The following is a 20,372-nucleotide window of genomic DNA, read 5'->3' on the forward strand; positions in this document are numbered from 1 at the left end:
AACTAATAGGCAAGGGCTCAATATAATATGAAAATAAAATTTTGAAAGGTGAGACAGCAATGTTCCTAGAAAGAGTCCACATGCCAGGTTTGGTGCCCGTAACAGTTAGAATAAAGTCCTCACAAAACATCTCAAACACCATCTGGAGAATCCATCTCCTGATATCTTTCCATCAGTAAGGCTGAACCACGCAATATATGTTCATTTTAACTTTCTAGTATTAAGCCAAATATTATCCTCCATCCTTATTACAATTGAGAATATGGAAATACTTTGATGATATTTGTCCTAAGATTTGAGAGCCTTCTGGTGTATTCAACAATCCCCAGTTTTGTACTATTACTTCATATTCCAAAGTCACAAAACAAATTAATTAGTAAGATTGTGCCACCTCGTCCTTAATCTCATTAGAAAAGACTAATGGCTACAGAATCAATTATTTCATAGAGATTACTGCCTTAACACCATTAGCCTTTACATCACACAGGCTCATTTAGAATTTTCAATTCCATTGTAATTTCCTCCACTAGTTTAATTACAACCCTTAATTAAGTCCCTTCTTTAATCAACTTTATAGCTATGTCCATTCATTTACAGCTGCATATAAAAAAAGAAACAAAGAGCAATTTGCAAAACTGTAAGGCCAGCACAAGAGATTTCACAGTATTTGGATGGCCTTAACCTCTGTTCCATGAATTGCAAGCATTCCTTCCTTTTAAATATCCATAAGAAACCCATAACAAATACAAAAACCCCCAAAATTTTAGCTAGGTTTTACAAAACCATGACTGATAGATTTTTGATTTTGCAGTTCCTGAAAATCCAGTGGATTAGGGATTATATTTGCATACTTTGTTGTTTAGTTTTCTGTCAGTTTTAAGAATCTGTAGCTTGGTTACACTTTTCTAGTTACTCCAAAAGCTAAGCTTAGATGGCAGGTCTTTTATCTGTATACTGTGAGGATATACTGGAATTTTTACATCACACTTTTATCATACCCTTAGACATCCTATCCTGACATGGAAAACACAAATCAACATTGAGACAAGGAGTGTCAATCGCGGAATAGGTAATGTATTATAGGAAGCTCAGCTGCTTAAGGTAAACTGATCGCTGAGGTGCAGCTAGGTTGGTAAAACTATTTCCAGGTTGTCTCCAAGGTCAAATTCACTCATACACATCTACTATATCTGAATCTGAAACAATCAGTAGGGGCTGTTTGGCAAATAAAACAGTTGTAAACTGTTCAGATATACTAAATCTCCCATTACTCCTATACAAAAGAGATTTACATAAGCCTCTCTGTTTCTCACTGAAAGAGTTGTATCAAATACTTGCATGAATTTTCACCATTTTGTTTCAATGGGTGCAGAAAGTCCATCCTGTATTTCTGTACAAATTTTGTGTTTTATAATTAAAATACTAACTTTTCAGGGTATGCAGGTGCTATATTTTTAGAAAAGATAACTCTGTTTCCAAAGAAATAATTGAGATTTTCCAACTTCATGCTTTACTATTATCATAAATAGTTTGTGGTTCTTTCCAGAGCAAAGTGTGCTGCAATTTATGACAATTTATAGCCATGAAATTAATACGCTGCTTTCTTTGAAAATTGCTCTTTTTAACCATTGTGTACTGGGAAGATGTAGAAGTCATTCAGAGTAATTCACCCCAGTTATTAACATATTCTATATAGACATATGTACATATTTGTATTGGCAATTTTTTTCTGTTAATACTATTAATTCATTAAAGTGCATATATATATATAAACGCTCTTCATTAATGAAAAGACGTACTTTCCCTTTACACAGTTTGCAGTAAAATGCAATTCCAATTTTTTGAAGTTAATATTTGAGCCACTGACTCATTCCATCAGGCTGAAAAAAACCCAACATATATCTTACATGAATTTCTTTTCAATAGGATTCTGAACATTCCCTGAAGTTCAGATTGATTTGGCACTGTATATGCCTTTGTCCACATCAGGTGTGACGACTTAAAACTTAATTTCCAAAACATATTGGCTAAAAGAATATTTGCCATTCCTAATGTTTCTGGCATTTCAAACCTATTACAGACGCACTCTGAAAAATCATTTTGCTGTATATAAATCCTGACCTCAATCCTTTGACCAGGAAAGCCCAAATTTAATCTCATTTTTTTGCAGACCCTCATACAACATCTACACAAGGAGATGTATTCTTTTTTAACAAATTACTGTTTCAAATAAAAAGGATAGTATTCTGATTCAAATAAAACCATTGCTCATACCTCTCAAATCAAATATGTTTTTTAAAAAACCAGCTTTCTGCTAATACTTGCAAACTCACCTCCCTTGGAGGCACATATACAGCAAATGTCAGCCTTCTTTTCAAGAAAAAGCATTATCTCTGAGTATCAGTGGAGTTGCTAGCTAAATATTCACTCCATAAATATACTAATACATAAGCATTCTCATGGTAAGAGATACTTACTGGATCTAAAGTGTGTCAATACAGAATTGCTCAATATCAACATCTAATACCATAATTAACAATCACAGAACATAATTTTTTACTGTTTGGTATTTTAATAAAAAAGATTAATAATGCTTTTGCAACAATGGTACTATTTCAAGAGAAAAAATTAAAATATTCTCCATTAACAAGTAGAATCTTTCTTATTTGGTGGGCATGCGATCAGAGACATGAGAGGTTCCGTCTCCTAAGAAAATGAACTTTTAAGTATTTGACACTTTTTAACTGGGCATAAGGGAAAGGTGCTGGCCTTCAGTGACCTACAGTGAAAGAGGAGATTGGAATGACTAGGAATAGCCTCTGTCCTTCTGTTATCTTTAACTAGCTCTACCCAAATATTTTTTTTTTTTCTTCCTTCCTCTCAAAGAAGAGAGCTAAAAGCTAATTTACGTTCCTTCCTTATTGCAGATAAGGACAGCCTGTGTTGCAGATAGCACAGCCATATCCTCCTGATCATTAGATCCCACAACTCAGGGGCTATTTTTGCCATTTCTTTCCACTACATCACACACAGAGTCTTTTTAACCTGCCTCCTGTCCCTCCAAATCTCTGTGATTACCAAAACTTGTTATCAGGCTCTTATCAGACTGTTTCTTGATTAGGGCAAAATCCTTGCAATCCCAAACACACAATTTGCCCTTTTCCAGTTGTGAAGTAAGCAGCTATTGTTACTGTACTCTTTGCTTGTAAATGACTTTTGAGTTTTCTGATGCGCTAAGCTGGAATTGATCTCTCAGGAAGGGCTATGAAACACCAAACAGCCCTGTGCAAAGGGCTATGAAACACCAAATGAATTTGGAATAGTAAATTTTCTTATTGGTCTACACACATTTCCACTTTTGCTTTGTTTGCTGAATTTTTTTTTCCATCATGGTATAACAGAAATTTCTTGATAAAGAGTCTAAATGTTTTTCTGCTTTAATTCCATCTTTCACATTTTCATGTACAACTGATAAAACTTTCCAGTGACTTTTTTCTTAAAGATCTATTAGAATAAATGTACCAAAAGTAAATTAGCAACAAAAATGAGAAATGCCAACACCCTCTCTGCATGCAAATTTTTTCTCTTAAATACAAAAAATGAGACGAAGGGAATCCTATTTCACTGAGCAAACTAACAAAAGGTCAGAAAGCTTGATCTTTGTCACTGGTGTACTCTGTCTGAAAGCTGAACTGCCATTTAAATATTTATAAGGGAGAGCTGTAATTGCAGGTTGAGAGCTGTGAGAGCTCTGCATGTACAATATAGGAAACTCTGAAAATATTCATGACATGGGAGGTATTCTACCAAAGGAAAATTTGGGTGAAGGAAAGGTGTTCTAACGTGGCATTTTAATAATTTCTGAATCAGGATACATAGGAGAGTGACCTGAAACCTGTTACTTTTGGGGTCTGTCATGGGACAGACGCAGAAGAGAAATTCAGACTCCTACTGGCCACTGAAAACTGGTGACAAAAATAGTTTCAAACGATGACAGCACAGCAGTAGATGGAACCATGTTTTATTTGTGTGAATATTTTTTAATGAAATAAAGAAAAAAATGAGAGGAGAAACAGCTGTATACATGACAAAATTGAGAGAGCAAACAAAAACATTCCAGACCCTGCTGCATCTATTAACTGAGCTTGCTACTAGCAACAGAGTTACCACCCAGCAGATTAAGGGTTCTTGCTAGATAATCTCCCTTCCTGTCTCATTTTAGTGCCTTTAATTAAACTAAGTTTACACTTGTCCCTCTAGTTTGAAATCCAGTATACTGAAGATTCTTTTCAAGCAATTTATTCTATTTGGCACTATAAGAAAACCAAGACAGCTCATAGAATTCACAGTCAATTCTTCCTACACAAAACCCCAGATAATATGAATCAAGGTGACCAGTCTGCAACTTACCAGCAAGACACACTACGCCTAAGGTTCACTCTGTCATCCTCTATCTGTGCTCCCTTCCTTTTCACAACACGATAGAGAATATTTCCATTTTGGTCATTTAGTAAATTACCTTCTAGTCACATGAAGCCCCAGCATTACTCCAAGAAGAGGCTCTGCAGAGCATAGCACACAAAAGACAGCATATCAAATGCCTGTAGAGGTGAGATCATATCTTGAGATAAAGATGCTTAAAGAACTTGCAATATCTTGTGATAAACTGGATGTTTGAAATAGATGTAATTGCAAGATAAATTATATATAAACTGTTTCTATCAAAAATATGTACAGTGAGCTTCATAGGATTACTTAAACATCTGAAGAGAATGAGTATTTAGCTTAGACTTAAGAAACAAGTAGTTTCATGAGGACCAGGCTGAGATCAAAGGTATTTTGTTGTTGGTCCTGCTCATTCCACTACTTTTTAGAAAGGATGACTACCTGCATAGTCTCTACCTAATTATCTCTGTGATATTGAAAGTTTTGAAACCAAGCTGTCTTTGAAAATCATATAATGAATTTCAAAAGAAAGAATCACATCTTCTTCTTAAATAACTTTTTCTGAGCATATAATATGTTCATTGTTTAATCAAGTCAACATCCCAAAATATTCCACTGATGACACCTGGTGGAGTTGCGTAGTGATTTCTATCAGCTTTCTTAATACATTTCAGACTACAGGCAACCAGGGTATCAATCTTTAAGACCACAGGTCATGTGAGGATCCACATAACATACTGAATTCAGTATGAACTCTTTAATTCCATTTTGCATTCATGGCCTTTCAAAGGAAAACGTTTATGTGCCATAGGATTCAGACATGCACATGTCACTTCTTGGTATTATGGCAAAAAAAATTAAATTATAGAACATGGTTAGGAAGATGCAACACATCATTGCCAAGCAAAGTCCTTGATTCAGAGTAAATAATCTTAAACAGATGATCCATGAGCAAGCTCCTCGAAAAGCGTTAAAATCTCTAACTTCACTAATATGTGGAGAGTCAGCCAGGATGAAAATTGAGGTAAATATTTATAGCAGCCCAATTCATGAGTTCACATCTGGTTTTTATAAGCTTTGTGTGTGTGTGCGCGTGTGAAGAGACTGGTTAAGAAAGATTGTTGTGCAAAGTTACTTAGCACATGCTATGTGAAATATCCACTAAGAGCTATTATGAACACTACCTCTTGTTCAGAAAGTCTCCTCAGCAGCAAATTGCTGGAGATTGGAAGAATACGTACACAAAATATAACTATGCATTTTCCTTGCTCTTACTTTAGTCCAAGCATACTGTTGATCACAGCTGAAGAAAGTATACTGAGCTAAGGGGACCTTTGCTCTGAAGTAATTTTATGTTCTTAGAATTATGTTATATCATGTTCCTTATATTCCTACACCTATCGTTATCACTCATACCATTTGTTAGTTTTCAAACCCATGATTACTTGAACATTCATTATTCTATTCAGTGTTTCTGTTTCCAGTTTGGGGTTTGTCAAGCATGAGAGTATTTCAAGATTTCCATTTCACCTTTTCTAACTGGAACATCCATTCAAAGAATATTCATGTAAAGACATACAAAACTTTCATTTTCTGCCAGCATTTCTTTCAATAAAACATGACCTATGTCATTAGTCATTCAAAGCAAACACAAAGGAGCTCAGAATATTACTGAAGCAACTGATTTATCTAAATTAATTTTTGTGATTAATATTTTTTGCAGTGAGAATGGGCTAATAATGAGATTGAAGGAAAAAGGCAATATTTTACCTAGCTCTAATTAGATGGTATCAATAGTGAAGTCTTCTTCTACTTGGGCAGATACTAGTGCCAGAGAAGTTTTAACATTAGGTTCCATCAAGTAGGATCTGTGTTTCCTATGAATTACTGGGCTCCTGACTGGCTCCGATTTTGGTGACAATACACCTATCAACACACTTAACTCAGTTATAAAATCCATCTCTGTACTGTTAGACAGGTCTTCCACAAAGTCTACCATCTTGAAGGAAACCTTCATGCATTTTTTCTGAGTAATACGAAACGACCGGTGTATTGCCACTGCCCTCTTCTGGACGAGATAAGAACGGGACAGAGGTCTGTAGTCCCTACTGCTCTGGGTTAACAGGAAACTGGCAACTACAGCTCTTGACTTTTATTTTCAAGGTAGCGTTCTTGAATTTTATGTTTATGCTTGCCATGCAATAAAGATATGCAGAACAGTAACAACCACAAAATGGCAGTGACAACAAACCGGTGGCAATAAGGTAACCTGATTTTTTCAAGAAGTTGACAACACGAAGACACTTGATTTCAGCTAAAAACCCCCACACTTGCTTTTGAAAATGAGCTCTGGTTATAGGCAAATAATCTAGCTTAAACTGTGATTACAGACTCATTTTCCGGCCTAGGTGTGACAAGGTTGTGACCTTTAATAATACTGCTTCCTCCGCTAGTCTGGGCTGCTATTGAAAAGTACTTTACTGACTCTCTGCCACCTCTTTCATAGGATCAAGAATAAATAAGTAAGAAATGTTTGTCATCAGAACACAAGGATGGGATTCAGGTGATGTAGATCTACTAAATGGCTCCAAAGACTCAGCCTCTGACCTTGGATAATTCATTCAGCTTCTTTGTAAAGAAGAAAAAAATGTTCAATGTTCAAGCCAAACAGTTTGGGAATAAAATATATTATTGACATAGAACCACAGAACTACCATAGCAACGATGGATTATACAAGTATCTCAGTAGGTAAAAGAACACGGGCCATGATACATAAGTTGGAAAAGCAATTCCTAATTATCCGTATCAGTAAAACCACTCACTGTTAGTGCTCGATTCCTTAATCTCTGTTCAAATATCTTTCCAATCTTAGCCAGATTGAACAATTCCTATTATGACAGGAAATAGGAAACACTACTGAAAATGCTAAGTTTAACTTGAGGGTAATTATACAGATCTAGCTTTGGATGAATGGTGGTCTTGACTGTGAATGGGAATATTGTTTAGAGTTTTTAATAAATAAATTTAAAAATTAGAGCTCACTTCTCACTTGCAAGTAAGAAAGAACAATAGGCTGTACTGGAGGCTATCCAGGCAGGCAATCACAGCACTGGAACAGAAACACCCCATAGTCTACATCACCAGAATGATAAAATAAAAACAGTTGACACAACAAAACCACTTGATAAGCAATCGTATATGCACACCCCAACCAATGGAAAAATTATAGGAAAATGTATTATTTATTTTGATGTGATAACTGAACTACCTGGCAAAGTCAACTACTTCCAAATGAACGTATCAAAAGTTAGCCAAAGCTTGGGATTTTTTTAAAAATAATAATAATAAATATTAAAAAAATAAAACCTTACAGCTACCACAGAACTTTAACAGAGAGGTAGTATATTACAGGACACCAGGTATGGCATTAGAGGAGCCCTAGGATCCATTCCTACCTTATTTACTTACCCTTCCAATAACACAGGAAAAGTACCATCTCTTTTCTACTAAACAAAAAGTTGAATCCCAGCCCCAAAGGTGCATTTTCACAGTCAATAAACATAGGATCTATACCAACGGGGTTACTCTTGTCCCATTTATCTGGTACAGGGTGCTTCAGTAACAGTAACCTATGCAATCACACATTGGCCATGTTTGTGACACACCTAGCTTGACCCTCCTCTCCTAAATAAGACATTTGGCAGCTAAGACAGCATGTATGCTTTCCAGCATGTGCAGCTGTTAGAAGGAAAGGTGTGTGGGAGATACAATGACACAGAATTGGTCTGCATTTCCACCCAGTTTGTTCACATCCCACTTAGAGCGCTGACAGTGCATTCAGCGTATAACATTATCCTCACTGAAGGGTTCCAGCTTTGTATTACCCTGGGGAAAATACTAGTATCTTACTGTCTCAGCCAATAAGCAGGGACTTGCATGTGATTGGGATGATTATATGTACTTGTAAGGGCTGAAATATTCCCCCTGCATACTGTTCCCCTCTAGAGTGTAACTCTGCAATTATTTGTGGCCCTATTTTCTAAAAGCCCGGTACACTGAAGTCATAATACCTGCTCAGTGCTCTTGAAAAAAAAATCTAGCTTTCATTTAGGTTCCTGAAAAGGAAAGCAATGCCAAACTGTAGGCATTTAGCCACTTGAAACACATATCCTTGAAGACCTTTGAAGACTGGCTCTTGGTTTAGCTGACATCAGTTCTCCAAAGCACTGCAATCTTGAGGGTTCCCATATTTTTAGTTACTGTGCCAAATTGCTCCAAATTTAATTAGTGAAACACCTAGCTGCAGAAGTCTATCCTAAACTCAATGCGAGAGTCTGCTGTTAAAGTTTTTATGATAAATTCAAAGCCACTGTACTTTGGTACCTTCTGGACATGAGGTCCTGATGCAAAAAACTCATGTGTTAGTATCTTACATCTAAAAAGCACTCCTAACTATATGTCTCAAAAAACAGAGTATCACATAACATGCCAATAAATACTGTGGTAAGAGCAAGAAATGTGATTCTTGGGAAAAAATATCAATCTGGCTGTCTGGATGAAATTTTTGCTTTTTTTTTTTTAACACGGAGATAACATTACAAGTATAAACTCAGATAAAGATGCAAGTGACATCTCTATACTACCATTTCTTTCATGAAGTATGAATATTAAATAATTTACCTAATTTACAAATTAGAAAAAGCTTATTTAGCATAAGACTGGATGATTTCTCCACTTTATTCATGCTGCAAATATGGGCAACATTTGTGCGCTGGAAAACCGGTATAATAAATCACTCTTGTGATAAATGTCCCCATAGCTATTTTTCACAGACTATAAGGAAGCTCTGCATTAGCTCTTAACTCAAACCTATATAAATCTCCTGACTAAGAAGGAGAAAAAAAAAACCCAAAACTTTATGAAAACCAGATATCCATCAATGTTAAATGTTCTAAAATATTTGAATTAATATGAAAATTCACAACATCACGTATTAATATATACTTCACATTCAGGTTTTATGAATGTACAAAGGATTCCATGGTCCACATGTCGAGAGATGAACAACAGATCAGACCTGTCACAGCTATATCCCTATTCAGCAAAGCATTTAAACCTCAATTTTTAGCAACATGTATAAGCAAGCTACTGTATCATCCTGCAGAAACCGCACACTAGCAAAAATAATACTTCTCTTTTTCATGTTGATTTTTATTTAAATGAGTTATGTATCAGCCAGACCAATTTTTCTTTCATTTGCACACATGTAACTAATATCTTTCTTAGTGGCATTATCACTGAGTGATACTACCAGAAGTCTAAGGAGAATCAGGCCTCTAAGCCCTAAGTATTATCAACATAAAATGTAAATCCTTTAAAAAGGATTTGAGGTGGCTTTTTATGAGAAAATGACAGTCAGGAAAGCATCTCCCTTTGACATAAACAACAAGACAAGAACTAAAGATTCATCTCTATAAAGAAATCTGAAACCCAAACAAAAGCCAGAAGGCATCTGATAACAGCTGGTATCTTTCAATAGCCAAACCATCTGAGTTTGACATCTCTGTTTTGGCAATAGCAAAGGTATCATTTTGGCAAAACCAGAATCTCCCATCACTAGACAAACAGCATCTTGAACCGGCACTGTAAAGTTCATGATTTTTCTGTTCTCTCCTACGTGTAGTACTTTCAACTACTTACGTGGCGAACAGCAGTACCACTGTTAATTCTCTGATCACCTGGTATCAGGGCTCTGATGATAATTATAAATGATTTCATGACCAAGTTTAAATGTATCTGCCAAAACAGAAATTGAACCTGCAGAGAGAAAGCATTTTTTTCCCCAATGTGAGTCTTTGACATAAGCCTCGCTGGATCTGTGCCTACATATGCAGCCAAAAACATTAACAAACAGACTAGCCCTACAGCACAGCCACCTGAGCACTGCAGGCTTCCCCCAGCGTTCCAAAAACACTGCAGTCCACAGCTTTAGCTCTACAGGTGAATAATCTGTCATTCTGGCCATGCACTAATGGGCTAATCAAAAGAAATTTTCAGCCTGTGAAGTATAAAATGTGATTGCTTCACTTTAAAATCAGAGGGAGATGTGTCAACATCAGACTCAAACCTTCAGGTCCTAGCCACCACTTAGTATAAGGAACACAACTGGTTTTTCACATAGTAAGAATTTTGGATCATCTACACAGAAATTATGAATGATGCATCAATGTTTATCAGAACCAAACATTTTTCAAAATTTATTCCAATTATAGAGATTTATATTAATGTTTAATATTAAAAAATTAATTACATTTTAATACAAAATTGAATATGTAAATCTTCATGGGATTATTTTATTTATCATTAGAGATATATAAACACCTACACTTGATCTAGTTGTCTGGGCCCTCTTACAGTCAATGGAAAAACGGGCACTTCTACAATGTAATTTATCTCGACTCTAAAACAGATACTAGAAATAGAAAGCTTTCTTTCTCCATCTAATTTTTATAACTTATTACTAAAGTACCATACTGCTCAAGCACTAGTCATTCGTCATGGTCTCTCTGTGATGGTGCTATAACTGGTCCTTTCTCTGGCTAGACATACAGCAAATTTACCTTGACCTCCCACTTGCTTTTCTTATGAGTCATTTAACAGATCACCTGAACCCCATATACATCCGTGCTTACACCTTCATTTCACACAAAACTATGCCTATAACAGCTGCTGACACTTGCCCTTTTTCAGGGGAAACTCTTTGAATAAAGGCAAGTTAAATAACTAAATTATCACAGGTCCAGAATTAAGCCCAGGAAGTGAGAATCAATTTACTTTGACTTTCCTATGAAGTTACATGAAGATTAGTTAAAGGATTTTCTTTTTCTCCAGCCTCCATCTGAGTCCTGTATAAGCAAAAGGATAGAATTGAGGATATGCAGGTCTCATCTATCTTCCTCTTTGATCCGGTTAATGAAATTGAGATTCATTGCAATTTTCTGCTTTCCATCATTTAAGGAATGCAGTTACTTTGAAGATTCCTTGAAGCTTACAATATTTTCCTCATAACCAGATTCTGTTTCTCCTGGATATAATTTCTTTATCACTGCTAGTATAAGTTGTTAATATCAATCTTCTGTCTACAGCGATCTAGATGGACTGAGCTCCACAGACTTAAATTCTGTCGAGTTAACTTTTCTAGAAAAGTTTTTTGCTTTCTCTCTCTTACGCAAGCATCACGTATTTCTAACTACTGGTGCAAGTACTGGGGTAGCGTTTAAACTATGACCCCACACATGCTAAAACAGCTGAAAAGGAGTCTTCATCAAGTTAATGGTTCAGTACTGAAGCAGTTCAGGACACTACCCTTTCTCTACCAGAATATGGAATCCACAATCATGTCGTGACTGTACACATGTATGTAAGGAGAAAGATGATGTTTCTCTCCAAGAGTTAGTGACAAGAGCAAGATAACCAGGGCACACAACAGGAAAGGTTGAAGTCCAAGGCTGCTGCTGCCTGACGTACAATCAAAAAAGCCTTCCTAGCTAGGACATTCCCAGTTGCCTTTTTGCCCATGGTCCCATTCATAAGACACGCATGAATGCAGGAAGCAAGAAGCAGGTCAGGCTGACAAGATGCACTTAGCATATGACTTTAATGAAACACACCGTGTCATGCTGTAAACGACAGAGAAACAGACATAGGTGAGAGAAAAGAATGAGGTTGAGTTAGCTTGTGAAAGTCTCACTTCCATTGTGACAGATTTGAGAGGTCTGTAAACAGGTTGTGAAGCCCTTGTTTGGACAAAGTTTTGGTATGTTAAAGGGAACACTGCACTATCTCTAAGTGATTTGCTGCCGAGCCTTGTACTGCCATTTCTTCCTGGGGTAAGAGAACAATACAACCAGAGGAATCAGAGTATGATCTTTACACCGACCTTCCACCTCTTTACCTTCCGCAGAGCGGACTAGTGCACATTCTATTTTAATTCTGCATGAAAGCCATTTGTGCAAAGATTGGAATACATGAATAAAAATAAACAAGCAAAAAACCCACACCACATCTCCTTTAAGTCTTTACCTTGCATGTTCTGCTGGCAAGCTTAGATAAGCACACTAGAGGGAAACTAAGAATGCTCCAGACAGTAAAGGTTAATATTGCTGTGGTATGGCTTGTTTTTGCACAGTGATTAGGCTCGCTGCCAGCCTGATTCCTTCAATGTTTTAACTATCTGCAGCTTGAGTGATTACATTAATAAACTTCCAGTGAAGACAGCATGCTAAACTCTAGCCACTGTTCATGTAGGAAGAGAATGGAAGCCTTTAAATATACTTTGTCTTCTAAATTCTAAATAAAAAAGGCAAATCCTGGCTTGATTTTGTCAGGGAGAACAATTCCTTAGAAACTTCTGGCATTCTCTGGATTCTCAGAAGGATTTTTAGGACCAAGAGAATTCCCTATCGGCCAAAGAAATATTTTTTTTCTTTATTTTTAAGGTTGAAGCAGCAGATCTAACATTCCTATCCATAACCCATCACAGGTCTGCATAATTCAGATCACAGTCACAGTGTCCCTACAAATTACAGCTGGAAGACTTTTAAGGCCAAAAGCATACACCTATACTAATCAAGCTAAGAGAATAAGTCATCAGCAATGATTTATAATCAGAGATGAATTTAGCTGATCATAGGTCAGTCCAGAAATCTTCAAGTCAAACCCCAAATAAACAGAACCCTAAGTGATTGAGTTGCACACAATCCCAAGTGTATCTTACAAACTAGTACATTATCAAATAAGGATGGGGAGCAATTGAATCTTATTATGTACCAAACAAATAAGAATATCTTCACATTTAGATAGCAGGCAAAATGTTTGCTAGCAACATAAAGGGAAAATTTTAAGCAATGTATTACAAGCCCCACTGCTTCACAAATCTCTCTGAACCAACAGCAATGAATACCTCTTTCAGCAACTGTAATAAATGCAGTTTATTTTTCTGCAACAGGAACAACTCCCTGCTTGCCCTAAATCTTGACTTCTGTCTTTACTGTATCCAGAAAGGAGATAAAAGCAGTATTTGCAGAATGAGTCAGACATAGTTACTGTCTTCCTTATGGGGAACTACAAGCACCTGTTAAGAAGTCAATAAAAGTGTCCATGTCTTTTTCACAAAATGTTGTTTCATCACTTCACCCCTCCATGACTGCTAGTTGTATACAGCAGTATACAACTGCAGTATTTTTTGTTTGTTTTGATTTTATTTCTGTATCAGGAAATGACTGAAAAGTGAAAATGTTTCATATATATTTTACAGAAATCTACACGTTTACCAGTGGGTTTACTCAGTGGAGCAGGACTACGGTGTGGGTGGAACATCCAGGTTTCATTCTCAGCTCTGTCACTGACTCATTGCAGAAACTTGGGGAAATCATGTGCCTTTCTAATCAAAATGGGCATAATGATCATTCTTATAAAATAGATGTGCAGTAAGACTTTGTTAATTAATGTCTGTAAGTACTTCGAAATTCCAAGACTAAAGACAAAGTGCATCATAAGAATCCATAAAACATACAATAATGTATCTATGCAATAACGCATTTAACACTTCTTAACCATTTCCTGTGCTTGTAAAAGGCAAACTACTGCCATTCGTTTCTAAACAGACTTGCATACAACAGAGCCAGAAAAGCTAGGGACCCTGTGCCTCCAAACCTTCTTTGACCTCACTGAGGTGGAATCATTTAAACCCTACCAGTATCAAACAAAATTGCCTGGAGACAAACATGTACAAAAACAATCCTATGACTAAGAAAACAAATAAGCCTGTTTTCTGTATTCTTAATCATTTGCAACTTGATCGTCAGGTTGGGCTCCAGCAGAACTGCTCTGCAATCCTTCTAAAGGCTGAAAAGATGAAAAGGGCATCAATAATCCATGATGACCAGTCCCGGTAACAGACTTAAATTTAAAAGAATACAAAGTAACGACAAAAAGTAGACCATCTTTAATGCAGAAAGCTTACCATAAATATAGGCATTTATTAGCATTACCTTCTCTTCTATCTTTATGGAGAAAACCTGAATATCTATTAATAACTCATTCTACTTGAAACAGATGCATGAGAGGCTGTCACTCCAAATTGTCTTCAATTTTGTGTCTCCTCTTCCTCTTCCCTTCACATGACTATAGCATGTATGTTTGAGACACATGTTATTTGTTTGTTATTTTATCTTTAATAAAGTTTTGCTGCTAAGTTTGGTGAAATAACTTCAATCTTCTCTTCACAGCTGAAGAAAGTTGGCATTATATGCTACTCAGTTTAAAGAGCATTTTGTGCTGGAGGTTTCTTCAAACTCTTTGTTCCAGAATCAGACCCAGATCCCTTCTAAAAAGGAGAATTCATATGTATCATCTGATTGAAAGAAGGTCCCTTAACTCTTGCTTACTCAAATCAAAGGATCAAACCACTACTGCCATTAACATCCATCTAACCACCTCTTCAGCTGATCACATTCCTGAAAGCATCCTCAGAATATCCTGCAGTTTTTTAAGGAAGTGGAAATCAAGACACATGTTACTATGAGAAGCTGACAAGTACGTATGCACAGAGGAGTTTTCTCTTCTGGGATGCATGCACTGCGTGCCTGTGCCCAGGTTCTGGTAGCAGGGCTGCAGAGGCCTCGGAGGAGGGGCTGGAGCCACCCCATGCCAGACACAACCCACCACAATGATGAAAAAGCAGAGGCAAAAAATTTTCATGCATCAGGATTTCTGCTTACAGTGGGCCGCCAAGAACTGGCCTGAATTTAAGATGCAGCCTATGGGTAAGCCATACAGGTCAGAGCACAACCTCTACTACCCTTGTTGCTAGCCTTCCAGAAAAAAGAACTGTGTGAGCTTAAGGTATGTAGAGATGCACTAGCCAGTTATTCATTGCCTTTCGTGCAGAGGCTGCTGATGTCTTGCATTTGGTTGGCATGAAAACACATCATGTTTTAAATTACCCTTACATGGCTATTAGTGAGTTCTTTAAATCACTTCCTCATCTCTTCAATTTAATAACAGATGTTCCCCTCTGGGTTTGCTATTAAGGTGTTAAATTTCCCTGGATTCTTCCCCCTGCCCCTTTCATGATTGGCTTTCATTTGGTATAAACCCTGAGCAGGTATTCTTGAGACAGTACAAATACTAACCCAATGTATCTGACCTCACAGGAATAGCAATTTGAAATAAGAATCTGCTTTTCCCAGGAGCACCTTTGGGAAAACCCTAAAAATGAACAGCAGAACTATTCACAATACAGGAAATATTATGGCAGTGAGAGATTAGGAGAAACCTAGGGCTTCCAGAGCAGTCATATCTTTTAGTTATGACCTTTGCATTTTAAAATATTCAGTCACCTACATTGAGAAAAATACCACAGACACCACCATGTAAAGATTGCAAAAGTAAAAGAGTTTTTCTTACAGAAATAGCATTCATGTAGCACTTTGAAGAAATGGTTCATTGAGAATTACTGAATTCAGACAGTGAACAAGTGCATGAGGCACTTAGATAAGGTAAAAACAGAAGTTAGGTTAAATCTTAGAGAGACAGATACTACTGACAAATTACACTAAAAATGAACAGCTTTATACCATTTTTGAACACTTCTATCATCTTGACAATCTTTTGTTAGAATTGGAGCACTAAGCTTATATATAATCTTATATATATATAAAATTAACTTTAAAAATTCTAAGGCAGAATTAGTGATGAAAGCAGACTATTACCTAGTTGTTTTGTCACTAGTAGACTATAAAGAATAAGCCCTTTTAGTGTTCTTTCATAACATAAGCTGTCCAAAGTCGTGGTTTATTCATATGGCCCTTTCTTTTCGCTTGTTCCAGTTCATCTTTCTTGAACATAAACCCTATACTGACACAAAAAGGTAGAGTTCTAAAATATATTTTAAGTATTTTACAGTATACATAAATTGTTTCAATTATTCATGAAATAATATGGCTGATTTCTTACATTTCTCGCCTTCCCTTTTAAATATGTATGGTAATTTTAAGAGACATGCAACAGAGAGTAAGATGTTGTGACAATTCCCCTGAAGTATTTACTTGATGTTTGTATTATTTATGTAATAGTAGTCTATTATCAATCCAATAATGATGGATAGTGATAGTCAAATGTTCCTGTGGGACTTCACAGGCCTTCTTCCATAAAGTAGGTTTGATGGGACTATAAAAATCCAAATGTATTTCTTCCCATGCACACTTGTACTGGATTACAACAGTGGGAGTCATGCACATGAGAAAAGATTTACCACTTATCTGAAAAAGATATACTGCACTGACCCATTATGAAAGAAAACCTTTTCAGCCCTGAAGTTATTCCAATAAATTAAGAAATTCTGATAACAGTAATGACATGAACCTTTAAAAGCACTGCAGCTCACAGGCACGCATTATTCTTCCTAGTCAATGTCAGCAATTATACTTGTAATAAATGTTGCAAATAATAAAAACAAAATACATAGAAAAATACAGATTTGAGGCATGTGGCACTAAGAGTCATGACTGCTATGAAAATTCTGTCCTCTTAGCAATTATTACACGTCACAAACAAAAGATCATTTTTATCCTCAAGGCAGGTTTGATGTCAAGGACAGTCCCATTTTGCTTACTTATGAATTTTAGTTTTGAAGGGGAAGTAGTCCACAAATGATAAGCTTACAAAAATCTAAATTGTAGTATATTACTGAGGACAAAGACAGGACCAATGACAAGGAATTAAGGAGGATGTTGTCATTCATCAGTATTTAATAAAGAGCATTTCTGAACTCAGTATTAAAGTATCACATATTTGAAATTATTATAATATGCAAGTCTGGACAGACACCAGGAGAATCCCTTCATACATATGGAAAATGAATGGATGTTACCTTTTAATTCTGTAGGTTTATCATCAAGATTTCTTATTTACCTCACTCCATTTTTAACTCTGCGTTCTCACTGTGGGTTTTTTTTTTTTTTTTAAGCCTCTCCACTTCTTCCTTCCTTCTTCAGCATCTGATCTAACTTCTACAAAGAACTAGTACACAGAGCTACAAAGTACGTAAACTAGGCTGGTCCAAACCCAAAAAGAATACTCGGGCAAGAGAATGCTTTGTTCCAGACACCTCTCCTTGTGTACAAAAGACCTCTATCCTTTGCAGAATAAAATACATACTTTATTAATAATTTCTTTTAAGGGGTTGCACAACATTTTATATTTCAAACAGTAATTTCTTGTAGGTGAGGAGACTAAAAATTAACCATGGCATTATACCCTCTCCAGAACCACAATCCACTACCTCTAGCTCCTGAAAGAAAGTAAATTGAAAAATTAATCTGATTTTAGTTTTCCCTTATTGTGGTTAAATAATTTCTACAATTTAAAAAAAAATAAAAAATCCACAAACCCTATTCAAACAGTAATGTACATCAAGACTCTTTTCTAACAGTCATTCTTTGGGATTGTAAGGAAAAGGGACAGAAATGGCCGTACTAGATCAGATTCCAGACCCATGCAGTCCAGGCAAAATTGGCTATCAAATGCTAAAGAATAAAGCACAAGAAAACCACAGACATTCCCCTGTAGTATAATCTCTAGTCTCCTATAGGGTCTGGAATAAGATACAATAAACACTAACAAATCATCAAAGCATGCAGGCTTTAACATCCCCTCCAATTCAACTACAGTCCAGTTCCATCCAGACATTATAGTATATAATTCAGTCATGTTAAGGAAAATTTCCTGTTACTTAGTTACAGGAAATCAGAGCTGAGAAAATATCCTTTTCAATAGCAGCAGTCTCTTAAATGCTTTTAAATAAAATGATATTAAAAAATCAACAACATTGTTTGTCTAAATGTGCAGGTAACCTTTTACCTAACAGATTAAATTTTAGTTACACAAACCAGAATATGGGGACAGAGGGGAAAGAACACACATCAGAAAGTGGCTAAAAAGTGAGGTAAGGGGGAAGGAGGCTTCTCTCTTGTGCTACACATCACTTAGCTGTGTCCAATCGTTTATTTGGACCAACAGCTCTTTGAGAAGTGTTCAGTGCCTCGTTCAATGGGGCTGATACTCAAGACCTGGCCAGCAGCTCTTCCTGCAGATCAGAAAATGTTCCAGTTGTTCCGTGTCACACATTTGTTGCATCAATGTTGACAGTTATGTTTAATGAAATGTGGGTATTCGTTTATTTACAGCACTCGAATATTATGTTTACAGTAATGTTTACTACTCTCTACTCAGAGCAATTTTTCATAAAGAATCAATAAAACCACTTGAGCCCTGTAGACACAAGTGTGTTACACCATTGGTGTCAGCAGTGCAATGACCTCATTCCCTATTTGACTCTTTTAGCTCATCATCATAGACAGCTTCTCTTCCTGTCTTATGCTGTTTTCTAAATTGTTCTGCCTTACTTTAAGACAATTTCCATAATCCATATATCAAGAAAAAATTATGTATTTACAAAACTTCTATCATTAGATCATAGAAATATCAGCAGCTTGGAGCTGGTTATACTTCATTTCCTTTTAACAGTATTTACTGAAATTAAATAGAAATCTTCCAAAAGGAAAGCTACAAAAGTTGCAAGCTAAGCATAACATTTACATTTTATGATAATTAGTACCTATCAATATCAAAGCTGGCAAAACTCTCATTTGTATCTGACAGCTGGGATCAATATCTACAAAGAAGTCACTGAGCAGGGTTGCTTTACTCTGGCTGCATGAGATACTTTGCCTTCTGGAACTATGAAAAAAAGAAAAAAGGTATGACCTACCACCATTGCAGGAAATAAGTTTAAGTCCATTTGAGCCATCAGAACTATGACGATTGGTAAGACATGAAGGATCTACCCTTCCTTCCAAATCCCCTCTCCTTTATCAACAATGTTTATACAAGATGTTACTCTGAAGTTTATACAATCCACGCTTGTATTTCTTCCCTGGTAAGAACCCTCAAGAAAGACCATCACAGCTGCTGCTCCATAACACTCATCACTGGTAAGGTACCACAGAGCACAGACAGTTCAGATAAGACAGACATTGGATTATTGCTGATAGTGCAAGAAAAGATCTTCTGTTGTAAATCTTCACGTTTCATACCTTCATTGTTCAGGTCAGCCACTTGTTGCATCCTGAAACAATTCAGGACAGAGCTTGCCAGGGTGACAGCTCTCTTCTCACTCCATGACTGTAAAGCACATTAACAATTTCCTGGTTGCATCTGAGAGTTGTTGCCGACAGGCACTGCGGCCTTGGAGTCGGCAGAAATTGAACACCTGTCTGCCTTGCCTGGTCTCTCAGAGGACCCTTCTATTGTGGGGTTGCTCAAGGTCAAAGAACAACAGGTGTCAATTACTACCACAATGGTGCACTGGCAGCAATATCACACCAACTGAGACTCTTTGATTCCCATCCATAAGCTGATTCATCAACTGGAGACCCAAGGAGCGATCAGCAGAACCCGCTCACCCTTTAACAGCCCCATATGGCCAGTGCAAAAGTCTAACGGAGAGTGGAAACTGACAGTAGACTATCGTAGCCTGAATGAAGTCACGCCGCTGCTGAGCACTGCCATGCCGGACATGCTAGAACTTCAATATGAACTGGAGTCAAAGGCAGCTGAGTGGTACGTCACAACTGATAATGACGAATGCATTTTTCTCAATCCCTTTGGCAGCAGAGTGCAGGCCACAGTTTGCTTTTACTTGGAGGGGCATCCAGTACACCTGGAACCAACTGCCCCAGGGGTGGAAACACAGCCCCACCATTTGCCATGGACTGATCCAGAATGCACTGGAACAGGGGGAAGCTCCAGAACACCTGCAACACATTGATGACATCATCACATGGGGCAACACAGCAAAAGT

At 36.8% G+C, this 20,372-nt stretch overlaps 1 protein-coding gene across 14 annotated transcripts in view; it reads right to left on the bottom strand.

Annotated features, from left to right (window-relative positions):
- The window catches only part of RIMBP2 (RIMS binding protein 2), a 172,953-nt gene that overhangs the window by 122,088 nt on the left and 30,493 nt on the right, over positions 1–20,372 (bottom strand). The gene's annotated exons all lie outside the window — the stretch shown is intronic.

The sequence above is a fragment of the Balearica regulorum genome, chromosome 17 (assembly GCF_011004875.1).
Source record: "Balearica regulorum gibbericeps isolate bBalReg1 chromosome 17, bBalReg1.pri, whole genome shotgun sequence".
NCBI classification, from domain to species: domain Eukaryota; kingdom Metazoa; phylum Chordata; class Aves; order Gruiformes; family Gruidae; genus Balearica; species Balearica regulorum.